General features: G+C 41.5%; 1 protein-coding gene across 5 annotated transcripts in view; it reads left to right on the top strand.

Moving 5' to 3' along the window:
• Positions 1-18,578, top strand: part of cntln (centlein, centrosomal protein) — a 515,524-nt gene that overhangs the window by 449,949 nt on the left and 46,997 nt on the right. The gene's annotated exons all lie outside the window — the stretch shown is intronic.

Raw genomic sequence — 18,578 nt, 5'->3', positions numbered from 1 at the left:
AATGTCAACAAATGTGAGAATATATATTTCTTTGGAGTACTAATGAGACTGAGACACACATCAGGAATGATAGAATTTTATGGAGTGTTGTGGAACTGAGAGACCTTGGAGTACAAATCCATAGATTCTTGAAAATAATGTGGTTAGGAAGGCATGTTGGATACTAGCCTTCATTAGTGATGGCACTGAACACAGAATTAGAGAGGTTATACTTCAACTTTCTAAAACCATGGTCTCCTCAGCTGGAGTACTGTGTGTAGTTGCGGTAACTATCCTGTAGGAGGGATGTGATGGAGAGGTTGCAGATGAGATTCACCTGGGTGATGTCTGGATTGGAGCAGTTCAGTATGTAGAGAGTGGAGAGGATACCTCTGTTCTTCCTACAGCAGAGGAACATAGAACAGTGCAGCACAGGAACAAGTGTTTCAGCCCACAATGATGTATTGAACCAGCTAAAAAGTAAATCAAAAAACCCAAAAAACTAATCTCTCTTGCCTACATAATGTCCATATCCCTCCAACTTCCTCACATTCATGTGCCTATCTAAACATCTCTTAGAAATCTCTAATGTATGAACCGGACCTGGTGGCACCGAGGAGGACTTTAGAAAGGCCTTCCTGAAGGTAAATCCAAGGAAGGCAACAGGCCCAGATGGCATTCCGGGACAGGCTCTCCGGGCCTGTGCAAGCGAGCTAGCTGGAATGTTTGCTGACATCTTCAACTGCTCCCTGCTTCAGTCTAAGATCCCCTCAAGTTTTAAGAAGGCAACAATAATCCTGGTGCCGAAGAAGAGTGAGGTGGCATGTCTGAATGACTATCGACCTGTGGCTCTGATATCAATTGCTATGAAGTGCTTCAAGCGATTGGTTATGGCACATATCAACCATAGCCTACCGGTCATCCTCGACGCTTTGCAATTCGCCTACTGGAGCAACAGGTCAACGGCAGATGCCATCTCTCTGGCACTAGATTCCTCCTTAGAACACCTGGAGAATAAAGATGCATATGTAAGGCTCCTTTTCATTGACGAGAGCTCTGCCTTTAATACCATCATTCCAAATAAACTGATTCCTAAGCTCCAGAACCTGGGTCTTAGCACTCAGATCTGCAGCTGGATCTTCAACTTCCTCATAGACAGGACCAAGGCTGTAAAGATAGGGGACTAGCTCTCCTCTACAATCAGTCTGAGCACTGGTGCCCCACAAGGCTGTGTACTCAGCCCCCTGCTGTACTCACTATACACCAATGATTGTGTAGCCAAGTTTCCATTGAACTCAATATATAAGCTTGCTGATGACACCACAATTGTAGGCCGTATCTCAGGTAATTATGGATTTGAGTACAGAGAGGAAATTAAGAACCTGGTGGCATTATGCAAAACAATAACCTATCCTCAATGTCAGCAAGACAAAGGAATTGGTTGTTGACTTCATAAGGATTAGCAGACCGTACGACCCCATCTACATCAGTGGTGCTCAGGTGGAACAGGTCAAAAGCTTTAAATTCCTTGGGGTCAATATCACAAATGACCTGACTTGGTCTAACCAAACAGAGTCCATTGCCAAGAAGGCCCACCAGCACCTTTATTTCCTGAGAAAGCTGAAGAAATTTGGCCTGTCCCCTAAACCCATACTAATTTTTATAGATGCACCGTAGAAAGCATTCTTCTAGGGTGCATCACAACCTGGTATGAAAGTTGTCCTGCCCAAGACCGGAAGAAGCTGCAGAAGACTGTGAACATAGCCCAGCACATCACACAAACCAATTTTCCGTCCTTGGACTCACTTTACACTGCACGTTGTTGGAGCAGTGCTGCGAGGATAATCAAGGACACGACCCACCCAGCCAACACACTTGTTGTCCCTCTTCCCTCCGGAGGAAGGTTCAGGAGCTTGAAGACTCGAACGGCCAGATTTGGGAACAGCTTCTTTCCAACTATGATAAGACTGCTGAATGGATCCTGACCCCGATCTGGGCCGTACCTTCCAAATATCCAGACCTGTCTCTCGTTTTTGTTTGCACTACCTTACTTTCCCTTTTCTATTTTTTATTTATGATTTATAATTTAAATTTTCATTATATTTACTATAGATTTGTACTCCAGGGAGCGAGAAGCACAGAATCAGATATCGCTGTGATGATTGTACACTCTAATGTTTGGCGACAATGAAGCTTTATTATAATAATTATTATTATATATTTGCCTCCACCATTATACCAGGCAGTGCATTCCAGGCATCCATGACTTTCTGGGTAAAACACCTGTCACATCCCCTTTGAACCTACACCCTTCTCACCTTTAATGCATGCCTTCTGATATTAGAAATTTGTACCCTGGGAAAAAAATACTCCCTGTCTACTCTATCTGTGTCTCTTATAATCTTATAAACCTCTATCAGATATCCCCTCAGCCTTCTGCCACTTAAAAGGAAACAACTCTAGTTTCTCCAGCCTCCCATGATAGCACATGTTTTCTAAACCAGGCAGCATCCCGGTCAACCTCTTCAGCACCCTCCCCAAAGCCTCAACATTCTTTCTATAGTGGGGTGACCAGAACTGTATGCAGTACTCTTAAGAGTTAAAAGAGAACATGACTGAAAAGTAGAGGGTTGTAGATCAGGTAGATTACCAGAAACTTTTTCTTACCCACGACAGCTGGAATTTGTTTATCATAGTCACGTGTACCAAGATGTAGTGAAAAGCTTGTCTTACATTCTGTTCATACAGATCAAATCAGTACGTAGTGCATTGGGGTAGAACAAGGTAAAACAATAGCAGAATGCAGAATAAAGTGTAACTGCTACAGAGAATGTGCAGTGCAGGTAAACAATAAGGTGCAAGATTCTATTGAGGTAGATTGTCAGATCAAGGCTCTACCTTATTGTATTGGGGAATTGTTTAATAGTCTCAAAACAGTGTTGTAGAAGCTGTCCTTGAGCCTGGTCATATGTACTTTCAAGAGTTTGTATCTTCTGCCTGATGGAAGAGGGAAAAAGAGAGAATGTCCATGATGGGTGGGGTCCTTCATTATGCTGCCTGCTTTGTTGAGGCAGCAAAAAACCTAGACAGAGTCCATGGTGGGGAGGGGGACAGGTTAAAAGCTGGGTATGTTTGGGAGAATTTTGACAGCCAGAGAGTGGCATGTGCCTAGAATGTACTGCAAAAGCGAATAGATGAAGTTGGGTCACTTATTGCATTTATGAAGCATCTGGATGGAACACGTGAAGCACCAGGGCATAGAAAGCTACGAACCAGGTGATGAGAAATGGGATTATTATAAAGCATGACCACTGGTCAATGTGGGCTAGTTGGTTGAATTTCATATTGTACAATTCTACAACTTTGTTACTCTATATGGTTCTAAACCCACCCCATGTTGCTTGACTCATCTGTGGGAATGCTACCCTAATTTAGAAACTAGTGCTCAGATATTTATGAAGAGACATTTGCAAAATCGACTGGGCTGGAAATGTCTTGGCAGAATCTGAATTCAGTGACTATTGTGAAACTAAGTGGTTCATCAAATTTTGCTGCTTGATAGTGGTGATGTGATCTGAGTGATTGCAGCATGAGTGTTGTGAAAGCTGTATACAGTCTAAAAGCTTAATGACAACCTTATCACCTGTGGTCATGAATGGTGGTGGGCAATTAAATAGCTAATGGGAAAAGGAAGCTCCAAGAGTATTTCCTCCGTCAGTAATAGCACGGCCCAGCACATTGATGATGATGCCATGTACAGCACGGTTTGTATATTCTCTCTTGATCACATGAGTTTCCTTTGGTCCCTGTATACCTCCCACATTCAAAAGTTCAAAATAAATATATTATCAAAATATATGTCACCATATACTACCTTGAGATTAATTTTCTTGCAGGCATCCACAGTAGAACAAAGAAATATAATAGTATCGATAAAAAAATACACACAAAGACTGGCAAGCAATCAATGTATAAAGAAAGAGATGACACTGTGACACAATCAATCATTCATTCAATAGATAGATAGGTAAATGCTAAAAACATGAGTCTTGGGGTCCTTGGAAATGAGTCCATAGGTTGTGAAATTGGTTGAGGTAAGTGCAGTTATCCATGCTGGTTGAAGAGTAATAACTGTTCTTGAGACTGGTAGTGGGCAACCTGATGCCCCTGTACTTCCTTCCTAAAGGCAGCAGCATGAAGACCACATAGCCCAGATGGTGGGGGTCCTTGATAATGAATGCCGCTTTCTGATGGCAGTGCAACTTGTAGACGTGCTCAGTTGTGGGGAGGACTTTGCCTGTGATCAACAGGGCAGTATCTATCACTTTTTGTCAGCTTTTCCATTCTTAGGCATTGGTGTTTCCATACCTGGCCATGATGCAACAGTCAGGATACTCTGCACTCTGCTGTGCTTAATAGTTTTAGATGATATGTCAAATCTGCACAAACTTCTAAGAAAGTAGAATCAACAATGTGCTGGTTATAGATTGCCTTCTGTCAATTACCCTTGAATGCATAAGTGGCAGGAGAATCAGGGTGATACAGATGAGCATGTGAGAGAGTGTAGGTTACAAGGAGATTAGTAGGAGAATTGGGATTCTTGTGATTACTCAGAGAGCTGGCATAGACTTGGTGGACTGATTGGACTCTTTCTATGTCATAAGGAAACGAGATACTCCTTTGTACACTCCCCTCACTCCTTCCCTATTCCATTAAATTTTCTCATTTTGATCACCTTGCTTTTCTTTGTCTTGCCCATATTTTTTCCCTCCACATTTCACCTTAAATCCTCTGTTTCTACATATGGTTCTTCCTCTTCCTCCTCCCCACTGCCATTCCCCTCCTACAATCTCCACACATCCTTGTCAGGACTGTGTAATTTCATGGGACAGTTTTCAGTTCAGAGTTGCATACAGACAAACACAGGAAATTAATGAAGGAAATGTCTGCATAAACATGAGAGAGTTTCTGTGAAGTGAGAACTGAATTATGTTTATATTTGCTAAGACACTTATCTCTATATTGTTCCTCCTGCAGAGAAAATTTGATTCTTTTTAAGTATTATTATCAGGCATTCACTGTCCACTTAATAAGTGGACTGTCCTTTGTTATTCGAATAACAAGCCATGGGTAACAAAGGACATGAAGGACTTCCTGAACACTAAAAAGAGGGTGTTTAGAGATGGAAATAGGGAGGAGCTGAGGACAATACAGAGGGACCTGAAAGCCAAGATCAGGGAGGCTAAAGACAGGTATAGGAGGAAGCTTGAGTAGAAACTCCAGCAAAACAACATGAGAGAGATCTGGAGTGGGATGAGGACCATCACTGGGTTCCGGCAAACTAGCAACAGAGGAGCTGAAGGCAGTGTGGACAGGGCCAACAAACTTAACTTGTTCTTCAACAGATTTGACACTGTGGCGCCTGCCCATCCCCCACATGATTCATCTGTTGTCAGCCCCCAACCAACACATACTCCACTCTTCCCTCCTACCCCTCCTCACAGCCCCCCACCCTGCTCTCATGTCTACACCACTCCTCCACCTGAAACCACCACGGTGGGCTTCACAGCTGAACAGGTGAGAAGACAGCTGAAACGTCTCCACCCAAGCAAGGCTGCAGGCCCGGATGGTGTCAGCCCCAGGGTGCTCAAAGCCTATGCCCCCCAGCTATGTGGAGTACTTCACCATGTCTTCAACCTAAGTCTGAGTCTCCAGAGGGTTCCTGTGCTGTGGAAGACGTCCTGCCTCGTCCCTGTACCGAAGACGCCGCGCCCCAGTGGCTCCAATGACTACAGACTGGTGGCATTGACCTCCCACATCATGAAGACCCTGGAGAGACTTGTTCTGAAGCAGCTCCGGCCTATGGTTAGGCCACACTTAGACCCCCTCCAGTTTGCCTACCAGCCCCGACTAGGAGTTGAAGATGCCATCATCTACCTGCTGAACCGTGTCTATGCCCACCTGGACAAGCCGGTGAGCACTGTGAGGGTTTTTTTTTTGACTTTTCCAGTGCATTCAACACCATCCACCCTGCTCTGCTGGGTGAGAAGCTGACAGTGATGCAGGTGGATGCTTCCCTGGTGTCATGGATTATTGATTACCTGACTGGCAGACCACAGTACGTGTGCTTGTAACACTGTGTGTCAGATAGAGTGGTCAGCAGCACTGGGGCTCCACAGGGGACTGTCCTGTCTCCCTTTCTCTTCACCATCTACACCTCGGACTTCAACTACTGCACAGAGTCTTGCCATCTTCAGAAGTTTTCTGATGACTTGGCCATAGTTGGATGCATCAGCAAGGGAGATGAGACGGAGTACAGGGCTGCAGTGGGAAACTTTGTCTCATGGTGTGAGCAGAATCATCTGCAGCTTAATGTGAAAAAGACTAAGGAGCTGGTGGTAGATCTGAGGAGGGCTAAGGCACTGGTGACCCCTGTTTCCATCCAAGGGGTCAGTGTGGACATGGTGGAGGATTACAATTACCTGGGGATATGAATTGACAATAAACTGGACTGGTCAAAGAACACTGAGGCTGTCTACAAGAAGGGTCAGAGCCGTCTCTACTTCCTGAGGAGACTGAGGTCCTTTACCATCTGCCGGACGATGCTGAGGATGTTCTACGAGTCTGTGGTGGCCAGTGCTATCATGTTTGATGTTGTGTGCTGGGACAGCAGGCTGTGGGTAGCAGACACCAACAGAATCAACAAACTCATTCGTGAGGCCAGTGATGTTGTGGGGGTGGAACTGGACTCTCTGACGGTGGTGTCTGAAAAGAGGATGCTGTCCAAGTTGCATGCCATCTTGGACAATGTCTCCCATCCACTCCATAATGTACTGGTTAGGCACAAGAGTTCATTCAGTCAGAGACTAATTCCACCGAGATGCAACACTGAGCATCGTAGGAAGTCATTCCTGCCTGTGGCCATCAAACTTTACAACTCCTCCCTAGGAGTGTCAGACACCCTGAGCCAATAGGCTGGTCCTGGACTTATTTCCACTTGGCATAATTTACTTATTATTTAATTAATTATTTATGGTTTTATATTGCTATATTTCTACACTATTCTTGGTTAGTGCGACTGTAACGAAACCCAATTTCCCTCAGGATCAGTAAAGTTTGTCTGTCTGTAAAATTGAGAGCATCTTTTGCTCAGGTGACTAGTTGTTAATAGGGGTTTTCAAAATTATGAATTTAAAATGACATTGTTTCTGAAGCACAGTTACTGGTGATCACACTAAAGTTTACTCACCATACAGCCCTCCTCCAACAATTATTTCGTCTTACCCTGTGAACATAACCTTTTCTGTGTTTCTAATTTTACCACAAATGCAACTGTGTATTTCAAACTACCACTTCTTTTGAAAAAAGGTTCTTCCTTCCAATTGCTCATGCATGCAATGTGGACTGAAATTACTTCCCTAAGTGTTTCATCGCCCTTTATGATCCTCTTTAGAATCCATAAATGGTCACGTTTTTGAACCCTTATCTTTGTGTTGCCTTTGTTACTTTAGTTTCTTTACAAAAATACCTTGGGATGTTTTGAAGAGCATAAGGAACAGAAACAAGAATAGGTTTACTCGATTTAGTTAATTTTTTAGTATTTTCCTCAATTTCGAAAGCTACGCAAGCAGTATAAATGTAAATGAGTATCCTGTAGATTCTAGTAGCATTGTGGTTAAATTCACAAGCTAGTAATCCAAGGGTTGAGCACTAATAACCAGAAGATCTGATTTCAACCCCACCAAGGGTGCTGTAGACTTTAAAATCAGTTAACAGTTTGGAAGGAGCACTGAACAGTTTCTGATGGTTATCATACTGAGACGGTTGGATTTTCATGAAACTCAATTAATTAAGGAGGGAAATCTGTCATTCTTATCTGGTCTAGCCTACATGTGAGTCTAGACTCACCCCATTTGATTGACTCTTAAATGCCTTCTGGAATTGCCTAGAAAACTACTCAGTTGTATGTTCAAGGTATTAAGGAATAAAGCTGAATGAAACATCTAACATCAACCCAGGCTTTAAATTTTGGCAAGGCAAAGTCATTGCCAGAACGTTTTCAGAGGGGAAGGAAGAATAATTGGTCTTGACATTAAAGCAGCATTTGACTTCAGTATAGCATCAAGGTGCATTGGTAAAAATATCGATAGATATCAAAGAGAAAATGCTGCAATAGCGACAGCTATATTTTACACAAAAATAGATGTTTGTGGTTGTTGGATGTCAAATCACCCAAATCTCAGGAAGGTCTGAGGGCCAATTATCTTCAGCTGCTTCATCAATTACCTTCCTTCCATCATAAGGTCAGAAATACAAATATCCTCTGGTGATTCTACCATTGAATTCCATTCTTATCCCCTCAGAAAATGCAAGAGAGCTGCAACATTTAGACTTGCACTGATATATGGCAATTACCATACATTTCACTGAAATATCAGGCAGTGATGTTCTGTAGCAAGGAGAGTCTAATCATCTCTCCACAATGCTCTAAATGTTGTGAAAGCACTCACAGTTTTGGTCTCCATATCCAAGGAGTGATGCTTTTGCCATGGAAGCAGTGCAACTAATGATCACCTGGCTGATTTATAGGATACCAAGACCGATGTATAAGCACACATTGGTTAATTTAGCTTACTAGGGTTTAGAAGAATGAGAGGGGATCTCATTTTTCTATAAATCGACATAGTCTTATTTCTATAAACTGCAGTCAATGTAGACAGGATATTTCTGATGGTGGGGTTCACCAGTACCATGGGCTACAGATTCAAGATTAGGATAAAGACATGTTGGACTGAATGAAGAGAAATTTCTACTGCTGAAAGCAATCAAGCCAATCCATTAACTATATTCAAGAAGTTAGATATAGTTCCTATATCTGTAAGGATCAGAGGATTTGGAAATAAAGCAGGAACAAAGTACCAAAATGGATGGTCAGCCATGATTGTGATGAATGCTGGAGCTAACTTCAAGGGTCATTGGCATCCTGTTGTTCACGTTTTCCTGGTTAGCTGACTCAGAAAGTGTGAGGTCTGCTGAAGCACGTAGTGCTGTGGAGTGTAAGGCAATAGTGCAGATTTTGCTGAGGTAAGGCAATAGTGCAGATTTTGATTTAAATATATACAGTTGAAGTCAGAAGTCTACATACACCTTGCCAAATACATTTAAACTCAGTTTTTCACAATTCCTGACATTTAATTCTAGAAAACATTCCCTGTCTTAGGTCAGTTAGGATCACTATTTTAAGAATGTGAAATGTCAGAATAATAGTAGAGAGAATGATTTATTTCAGCTTTTATTTCTTTCATCACTTTCCCAGTGGGTCAGAAGTTTACATATACTTTGTTAGTATTTGGTAGCATTGCCTTTAAATTGTTTAACTTGAGTCAAACACTTTGGGTAGCCTTCCACAAGCATCTCACAGTAAGTTGCTGGAATTTTCTTCCATTCCTCCAGACAGAACTGGTGTAACTGAGTCAGATTTGTAGGCCCCCTTGCTCGCACATGCATTTTCAGTTCCGCCCACAAATTTTTTATCGGATTGAGGTCAGAAAATGATGTTCAGTCTGGTTCATCCTTAAGAGCTATTTCTAAATGCCTGAAGGTACCACGTTCATATGTACAAACAATAGTTTTGTAGCGTTCTCGCTCGGGTGTAATGGAAACGCCGAATTAAACGCCGAGATAAACCGTAGTCAGTGAGAACAAGGTCGCAGTAAGATTAACCATTTACTGTTCACTCTTCACATTAACATATGGTGAAAACTGTTGATAAAACAATACAAGATTGATACAGTATTTGTTCCCTTCTTGGTATCACATTTACATTGTAAATACTTGTAAAATTAAACTATAGCTACATTACATTAAAGTGCAGCATACAGTAGAATTTACCTACGCCATTGACTGCTTTAAATACACTTCAATGCAAACTATCCACAACTCTTTAACTAACGAAAACATAAACATTATCGACCGTCGTTACTTTTAACAGGATCGGCGTTAACATTTTAATTCAGCATATCGATTATCTATTAACTTACAGCTTTGCTCTCACTGTGATTTCTAATGCTTACAAACAACTTCTTGCTCGGGTCTGCCTCGTGCGAGCCCCTGCCCTTGCGTTGATCCCAAACCGGTATTTTCCCACAAGACGCGGCGAAACCGGATGTGACATCATAGCATGCCGATATATTTAACAGGCAATGAATATACTTTAAACAATTCTAATTCTAACTAGAAAATACTAACAAATGAATTACTAAGCGAAAATATTATAAACTAATAACTGCCATAAAGGCAACACAAGTATGCAAGTATAAACACCATGGGACCACGCAGCTGTCATACTGCACAGGAAGGAGATGAATTCTGTCTCCTAGGGATGAATGTACTTTGGCATGAAAAGTGCAAATCAATCCAGGAACAACAGCAAAGGACCTTGTGAAGATGCTGGAGGAAACAGGTAGACAAGTATCTATATCCACAGTAAAACAAGTCCTATATCGACATAACCTGAAAGGCTGCTCAGCAAGGAAGAAGCCAATACTCCAAAACCGCCATAAAAAGGCCAGACTAGAGTTTGCAAATGCACATGGAGACAAAGATCTTACTTTTTGGAGAAATGTCCTCTGGTCTGAAGAACTGTTTGACCATAATGACCATCGTTATGTTTGGAGGAAAAAGGGTGAGGCTTACAAGCCGAAGGACACCGTCCCAACCGTGAAGCATGGGGGTGGCAGCACCATGTTGTGGGCGTGCTTTGCTGCAGAAGGGACTGGTGCACTTCACGAAATAGATGGCATCATGAGGAAGGAAAATTATGTGGATATATTGAAGCAACATCTCAAGACATCAGCCAAGAAGTTAAAACTTGGTTGCAAGTGGGTCTTCCAAATGGACAATGACCCCAAGCATACCTCCAAAATAGTGGAAAAATTGCTTAAGGACAACAAAGTCAAGGTATTAGAGTGGCCATCACAAAGCCCTGACCTCAATCTGATAGAAAATTTGTGGGCAGAGCTGAAAAAGCGTGAGCGAACAAGGAGGCCTACAAACCTGACTCAGTTACACCAGTTCTGTCTGGAGGAATGGAACAAAATTCCAGCAACTTACTGTGAGAAGCTTCTGGAAGGCTACCCAAAACATTTGACTCAAGTTAAACAATTTGGCAATGCTACCAAATACTAACAAAGTGTATGTAAACTTCTGACCCACTGGGAAAGTGATGAAAGAAATAAAAGCTGAAATAAATCATTATCTCTCCTATTATTCTGACATTTCACATTCTTAAAATAAAGTAGTGATCCTAACTGACCTAAGACAGGGAATGCTTTCTAGGATTAAATGTCAGGAATTGTGAAAAACTGAGTTTAAATGTATTTGGCTAAGGTGTATGTAAACTTCTGACTTCAACTGTAATTGAAATTGATTACATGAAGATAGATACGGTTAGATGTTTGGAGCTGATAGAAACCCTACTGAGACTTTTATCTCTGTAGCACTCACATTATGTGATGAAGTGCTTTAAAAAGTTGGTCATGGCTAGAATTGACCAGGCCAGAGCAAGTACCTGGACCCACTGCAATCTACAGCAACAACAGATCTACAATGGATGTAATGTCACTGTGTTTCCATTCTGCTTTGGATCACCTGGACAACAGCAATACATAAGTCAGGCTGCTGTTTATCGCTTATAGCTCAGTGTTCAGCACCATCGCACCATCATTCTTTCAGTACTGATCAACATGCTTCAAAACCTGGGACTTTTTACCCCTCTCCGCAACTGGATCCTTAACACTGTGGATCCGTAATGTCTCCTCATTGCTGTTAATCAACACAGGAGCACCTTAATGATACTCTACTCTCTCTAGCTCATAACTGTCTGGCTAGGCACAGCTCAAACACCATCTATAAATTCACCAATGACGCTGCTGTTGGCAGGATCTCGGGTGGCAGCAAGGAAGTGTACAGAAGTGAGGTAGATCAGCTGGTTGAGTGGTGTCAGAACAACAACCTTAAGCTCAAGTCAGCAAGACCCAAGAAAGACAAAGTCAAAAGAATATGAACCCATCTTTGTTGAGGGGTCAACAGTGGTAAGGGTGAGCAGCTTCAAGATTCTGGGATATATACTGGGCCCAACATATTGATGCAATCATAAAGAAGGCACACCAGTGGATAAACTTCATTAGGAGTTTGAGGAGCTTTGATTTGTCACTAAATACTTGCAAATTTCTACAGATGTGTAGTGAAGTGCATTTTGATTGGTTGCATTATCGCCTGGTATGGCAGCACCAATGCAGAGGCTGCAAAGGGTTGTAGGCTCCATCACAGGCAGCACCTGCCACTGAGGATGTCTTCAAAAGGCAGTACCTCAAGAAAGTGACATACATCATTAAGAACTTCACCATCTGGACCATGCCCTGTTCTCATTACTACCTCGGAGTAGATAAAGGAGCCTGAAGACACACACTCAAGGTTTTAAGAATAGCTTCTTCCCTTGTGCCATGAGATTTCTGAATGGTCTATGAACCCATGAACACTGTCTTGCTATTCTTCTTTTGTACTATTTATTTTTGTTACTTATCATAGTTTTTGTGTCTTGCACTGTTCTGTGACATCAAATAACAGATTTCTTAGCATAACTCAGCGATAATAAACCTAATTCTGATTCTGATTCTTATCTTGAGAGCTGATGAGCTGGTCCAAAATTCAACTACTTTGCTGCATCTGAGAGAGGGAAAGCTATTTGGCTATTTGTTCCAGGAACTAGCCTTGCAATTAAGATTTCTGGATTGGCCAGTCAAGGAGAGCATGCTTATAAGTGAGACAATAAGGGTGATCCAGAATTCAGCATTAGGGATGTCTGAGCTCTTTTATATGCCCAACTGCTATGCATATCTTTCTAGCTGTGTGGCTGAGCGTGGAGACTAGAGATATTAAAAGCAAACCAGGCACAGCACCATGATATGGAGCATTATTCAAGTTATGGGAGTGTAAAGGAATGTAGCAGTGTAATAATGTTACAGAAATAAACACTGTTCTTTGCAGCTGCAAACGAGAGTCCAAGAAAGGAACTACAGTGGCATAGTGGTTAGCACAATGTATTACAGCTCAGTGAATCAGAGTTCAGAGCTCAATTCCGATGCCATCACAAAGAAGGTCATACATCCTTCCCATAAGCATGTGGGTTTTATCTGGATGCTCCATTTTCCTCACACATTTCAAAAACGTCCAGGTTAGTAGGTTAATTGGTCAATGTAAATTGCCTAGTTATTAGGCTAGGGTTAAATAGGTGGGTTGCTGGGTGGTTCAGAATATTGGGCTGTATCTCCAAATTAAAACAAATAAAAGTAGTGTACCAGGGCTAAGGATATCTCCTGGCTGGAGAGGAGTGACTTCGGATTCAGATTCTGATTATTCATCAGATGTAGATCGAAACATACGACAAAATATGAGATAGTCACATACCGTGAAATGCATCGTTTTCATTAACAAACAACTAGGGCTGTGCGAGGGGCAGCTCATGAGTGTCGCCTCATATTGCAGCGCCGACATTGTATGCCCACAGTACTCAGCAGAATAACACGTAACACAACAGAACAGAACAAAACAACAACAGCAAAACAAATTCCCTTCCTCCCTCCCACCCACCCACAAGCATGAACTGGCCTCCGGGTCTCCAATCTCCAGGCTCTGATTTCTGGACTTCCAATTGACCCTTAGGCTTCAATCTTAAGAATTAACCTGCCGGACTGCCGGATACTAGGACTCCCAACTCCTGGCTCGAAGTCCAAGCATGTTGACTTGACCAGTCCTCGTAACTCCCCATAACTCCTCGTGCCTCCTGGTCACATGGACCCACCTGTTTCCTGGAAGCACTGATCTGGAACAGCCGAACGTCCACTGATGTCTTTTGTCACATGTCCACATCATTGGCATTCGAGGAAACTTCTATTGATGCACAGTGGAGAGTGTCCTAACTGTCTGCCTCATATGAAAACAACAATATACAGGAACAGAAAGTCTACAGAAAGTGGTTGATACAGCCCAGTACATCACAGTAATAGCCTTCCCCATCTTTGAGCACTGTCACAAGAAAACAGCATCCATCATCAAAGACCTCCACCATCTAGACCAGGGGTCGGCAACCCGCGGCTCTGGAGCCGCATGCGACTCTTTCAACTCTGTGCTGCGGCTCCCTGTGGCTTTGGAAAATAAATGAGTATTTAATTAAAATGTAGTTTATGTTAGTTTGTTAGTTTTTGAAATGTAATTCTAAATTTGAAGATTATGGTGATCTTGTACAATCTAAATAAAACGTTGTGGCGACTCATTTCCTGGCACATCCGAACCGGCTCACAATTTGCCAGCGTTCCGGCTAAGGGTAATAGCCTACAGGGGTTTGTGAGTACGTGTCTTTTGGAGCATCCGCGCCCACGGGGGGCAGGTTGAGAGAGGCTTAAAAGCAAGGCTGTGTAGTTCGAATAAAGTTATCTTTGACTGCAGTTTAACCACTCCGTGTCGTTATTTTAGCGCTGCGTGTTTTTATCGCTGTTAATATACGTCACCACTGCCAATGCCTGACACCCGCCAGTGCGCGATTTCTTTTAATTTTTCGATCCAAGGTAGGCTAACTATGGAGTAACCTTCAACCCAACGTCTTTTTTTCGGAGTTCAAAATGTTTTTGTTGCATGCAGAAATGTAATTTCGTTTGCTTTGCAGGAGTTCATCGATTTCATAAATGCAACACATTATAGTTTGTTTATATATAGCATAAAGGCAAAAAAAAAACGTTGTATGCAGTGTTATTTCATTTTAAATGTCAAACGGATTTTGTGGCTCCTAGTGTTTTCTTTTCTGTGGGAAGCGGGTCCATATGGCTCTTTCAGTGGTAAGGGTTGCCGACCCCTGATCTAGACCATGCTGTCTACTCGCTACTGTCATCAGACGAGGTATGGGAGCCTTAGGTCCCACCACAACAGGTTCAGGAACAGATATTGCCCTTCAATTATCAGGATCCTGAACCAGCATGGATAGCTTCACTCACCACAACTCTGAACTGATCCCACAACCTACAATCTCACTTTCAAGGGCTCTACATCTCATGAGAGCACAACTGATGTTCTCAGTACTATTAATTTTTTATTTGCAAATTTGTCTCCCCTTTTGCACATTGGTTGTTTATTAATCTTTGTTTATGTATAGTTTTCATAAATTCTATTGCATTTCTTTATTTTCATGTAAATGCCTGCAAGGAAATGAAGCTCAAGTAGTGTATGCTAACATATACATACCTAGACAATATATTTACTTAGACACAATTTTGTTTTTGAAATATGGGAATTTGAAATCTCTTGCTTTTCAGAGGAATCTGGATCTCCTGGAATGAATGGAAATTGACATGCATAGTTAGGAAGAGAAACTGTAAATTGGCCTTTAATGCAATAGAAAATAAGTGGAAGAGTAGAGTTCCTTTGCTCCAATTACAAGGAACCCTTACGAGACTGTATCTGAAAATGTGCATGTATCACATCTCCCTATCCAAAGAGTGATGTACTTGAGGGAGTTCAGTAAAGGTTCACCAGATCGATTCCTGAGAGTTTGTCATATGTTAAGAAGATTAAACCTATGCTCTCAAGAGTTTAGAATAATGAGAGGTGGCCTTATTAAAATGCACAAAATTCTTCTGTCAGGTTAGGTGAAGAGACGATGTTTCCCCCGGCAGGGCAGTCTAGAACCTGAGGTCATTGTTTCAAAATAAAGCACTGACCATTCACAACAGGAACATTTGCACCAAAGCAATAAAGAATGTTTGGATTTACTTATCCAAAACAGCTACAGAGGGAGACAGAGCATTGATTATTTTAAATAAGGAGGCAGATAGATTTTTAGATATTAGGAAACTCAGGGAGTGTAGATTAATCTAGGAAAGTGGCACTGAAGTAAAATATCAGACATGATCTTTTTGAATAGTGGGTCAGATTCAAGGAACCAAATGGCTTACTATTGCTCCTGCCTCTTATATTCCTGAATTAAAGACCAGGAAATTAGTAGATTTTTTTTTAATCAGCCATGATTTTATTGAATGACAGAGTGGCTGCAAGGAGAGAAAATGGATGACTCCTCTATTTCTCATGTTTTGACTCTGCACTGCTGTTGAATATCATGGCTAATCCTCATGGCAAAAGTTTAACATGTCTCTGCTGTGAATAGCATAAAGGTATTCTTTGACTCAAAGTAGTTTACACACTTTACAAATATGACACAGATTCCCAGAAGATCCCCCAACCCTGAGAAAAGATAATGAAGAAATTATGCAGAGATGGAGGAAGACATCAGTACTCATCAGACCATCCTCAGTCAACCAATTGCCATTGACCCAAGGCCCAAATTCCCACTACAGCTGATCTCTTTAGACCTTCAATAGCTGGAGGTCAAAGAGCCATTTAACAATGGAATTCTGGTAAGGATGTAGTCCCCGCAGAAATATACAAAACAGCAAATCCGAGTGCTGTCAAGGTGACTTACGGTTTATTGAGTAATATCTGGCTGAAAGAAGAAATGCTGTAAAACTTCAGAAATGTCATTATTGTATCAGTGTTTAAATCTAAAGCATCAAAGCTGACTGCAAACTGCAAGGGAATTTTCTCTGTGTCACAGAGAAAATATTAGCTTGCATTCAAGAATTCATTGCATGCAAATAAACAGACTTATTGCAAATACATCTGAAGAGAATCTGTCAGTGTTGTGTGTAGTTATAAGTCAGTTCAGAGCACTACAACAATTTTTGTTGTACGTGCAGGAAAAATGTTTAATGTGAAATACGGAACTGCATGCAGTCTTTGTTGATATCAACAACAGAGAAAGTGTTTATTCCGAATGAATTTTGCTGTGCAAGAAAGTTGATACAAATCATTCATGTGTTCTATGATCGCATGACTGGACAAATGCTCTCCAAAGGTAACTCATGGCATGCTTGAAATTTTAAATGAAGTGAAGCAAGTTTCCCTACTTACTCCAGTGCTGTACAACCAGTTCTTTGTCTGCATTCTTGGTGATGTCTCTAGGGACTTGCCTGAGGAGATATACAACTGTTACTGACTCAACGGCTTGCTCTTTGATCTTCAAACACTGAAAGCTAAACCACAATGCTGGAGAAATTTCTCATCCAGCTACTCTCCATAGACCACTGCACCCTGATGGCAACAGATATACAGTATGACCTTTAGGTCATTGTTTACTGATTTTCTAAAGCAGTCTCACCATCAATCTTGGGAAGTCAGAAATCTTAATTCAACTTGTACCTTATTCATTACCTCTGTGCAGACTATCTCTATTCATGGCACACAGTTGGAAAATATAGACCAGCTGTGCCAGCACATCTCCAATGGTAGTTCTTTGGACAAGAAATTGTCAACAGAGCAGCAAAGTCAAGTAGGTCTCTGGCCAGCTCAAAACGAAAGCCCTGAATATAACATATTTTTCCATCAAACTAAAGGCGGAGAATTAGATGTAGAATCCCAGCTATTGTTCTGAAACATGGACCCCTAATAGACAGCACATAAACTAGATCAAACAATTCCTTGTTCACTTCATCCACTGAACTTAATGACAAAATGACAATCATTGACATTTTTGAGCCGGCAAACATCACCATCATCAGAAAATGCTACTATAAGTACAACATAGATGTATTGAAAGTAATCAGTCATATATGGGGAGCTGAGGTAGCAGAAAAAGTGAATTGTTAAACTATGCAATTCAAGACAACCAAGAGCAAATCCTATTGCCGTCAACCTCCTCAAAAATTCATGTTGAAAGTAGTGCAGCTCTTGACTCATTGACAGATCTTGATAAGATCAAGAGGAATCAGTTACAAATAAGATTTATAACTCTCAAGCCTGAGCAAGAAAGAAGCTGGAGAGCCACAGTGTTAAATATCATTGTTATGGGCTTTCTTTGTACATGAGAGATAGATTTTGAGCACCAGGATTTAAATTACAAAGTCATATGAGTAGCATAGAAGCCATTTGTTGCAGCATAATTATCTTTGTCTTACATAAATTGCTACAATGAAGTCCTCTAACAAAAGAACACTTCCCTTCCAAATCCTCCTTTCTTTCCCCCAATGTTCAAAGCTATTGATCTTAGACTTGAATGTACCTACTATCCAAGCATTCACATACCATGGAATATAGGATTCTAGATTCACAAAATTCATAGTAAAAATATTTCCTCTGATCTCAATTGTAAATTGCTGGCATTCCTTGAGACTGTGTCCCTAGTTCTAGATTTAGCACCCTGAAGAAAAAGCCATAACTTAATATTCTCACTGAAATCATCACTGATTCTTTTAAGTTACGGAGAACTTTGAATCATCTTTCTCAATCTCTTCTTCAATGCTAACCCTTAATTCCTGGAATTATTTTGCTGAATCTGTCTCCAAAACGCCTCTTTTCTTCCATTGGGCCAGGCAGCATCTATAGGAAAAAGTACAGTTGATGTTTCAGGCCGAGACCCTTCATCAGGACCTGATGAAGGGTCTCAGCCCGAAATGTTGACTGTACTTCTTCCTATAGATGCTGCCTGACCTGCTGCG

The sequence above is a fragment of the Hypanus sabinus genome, chromosome 7, assembly GCF_030144855.1.
Source record: "Hypanus sabinus isolate sHypSab1 chromosome 7, sHypSab1.hap1, whole genome shotgun sequence".
NCBI classification, from domain to species: Eukaryota; Metazoa; Chordata; class Chondrichthyes; order Myliobatiformes; family Dasyatidae; genus Hypanus; species Hypanus sabinus.
Note: the sequence above shows the minus strand (reverse complement) of the source record. Positions and strands in the feature narration are given on the sequence as shown.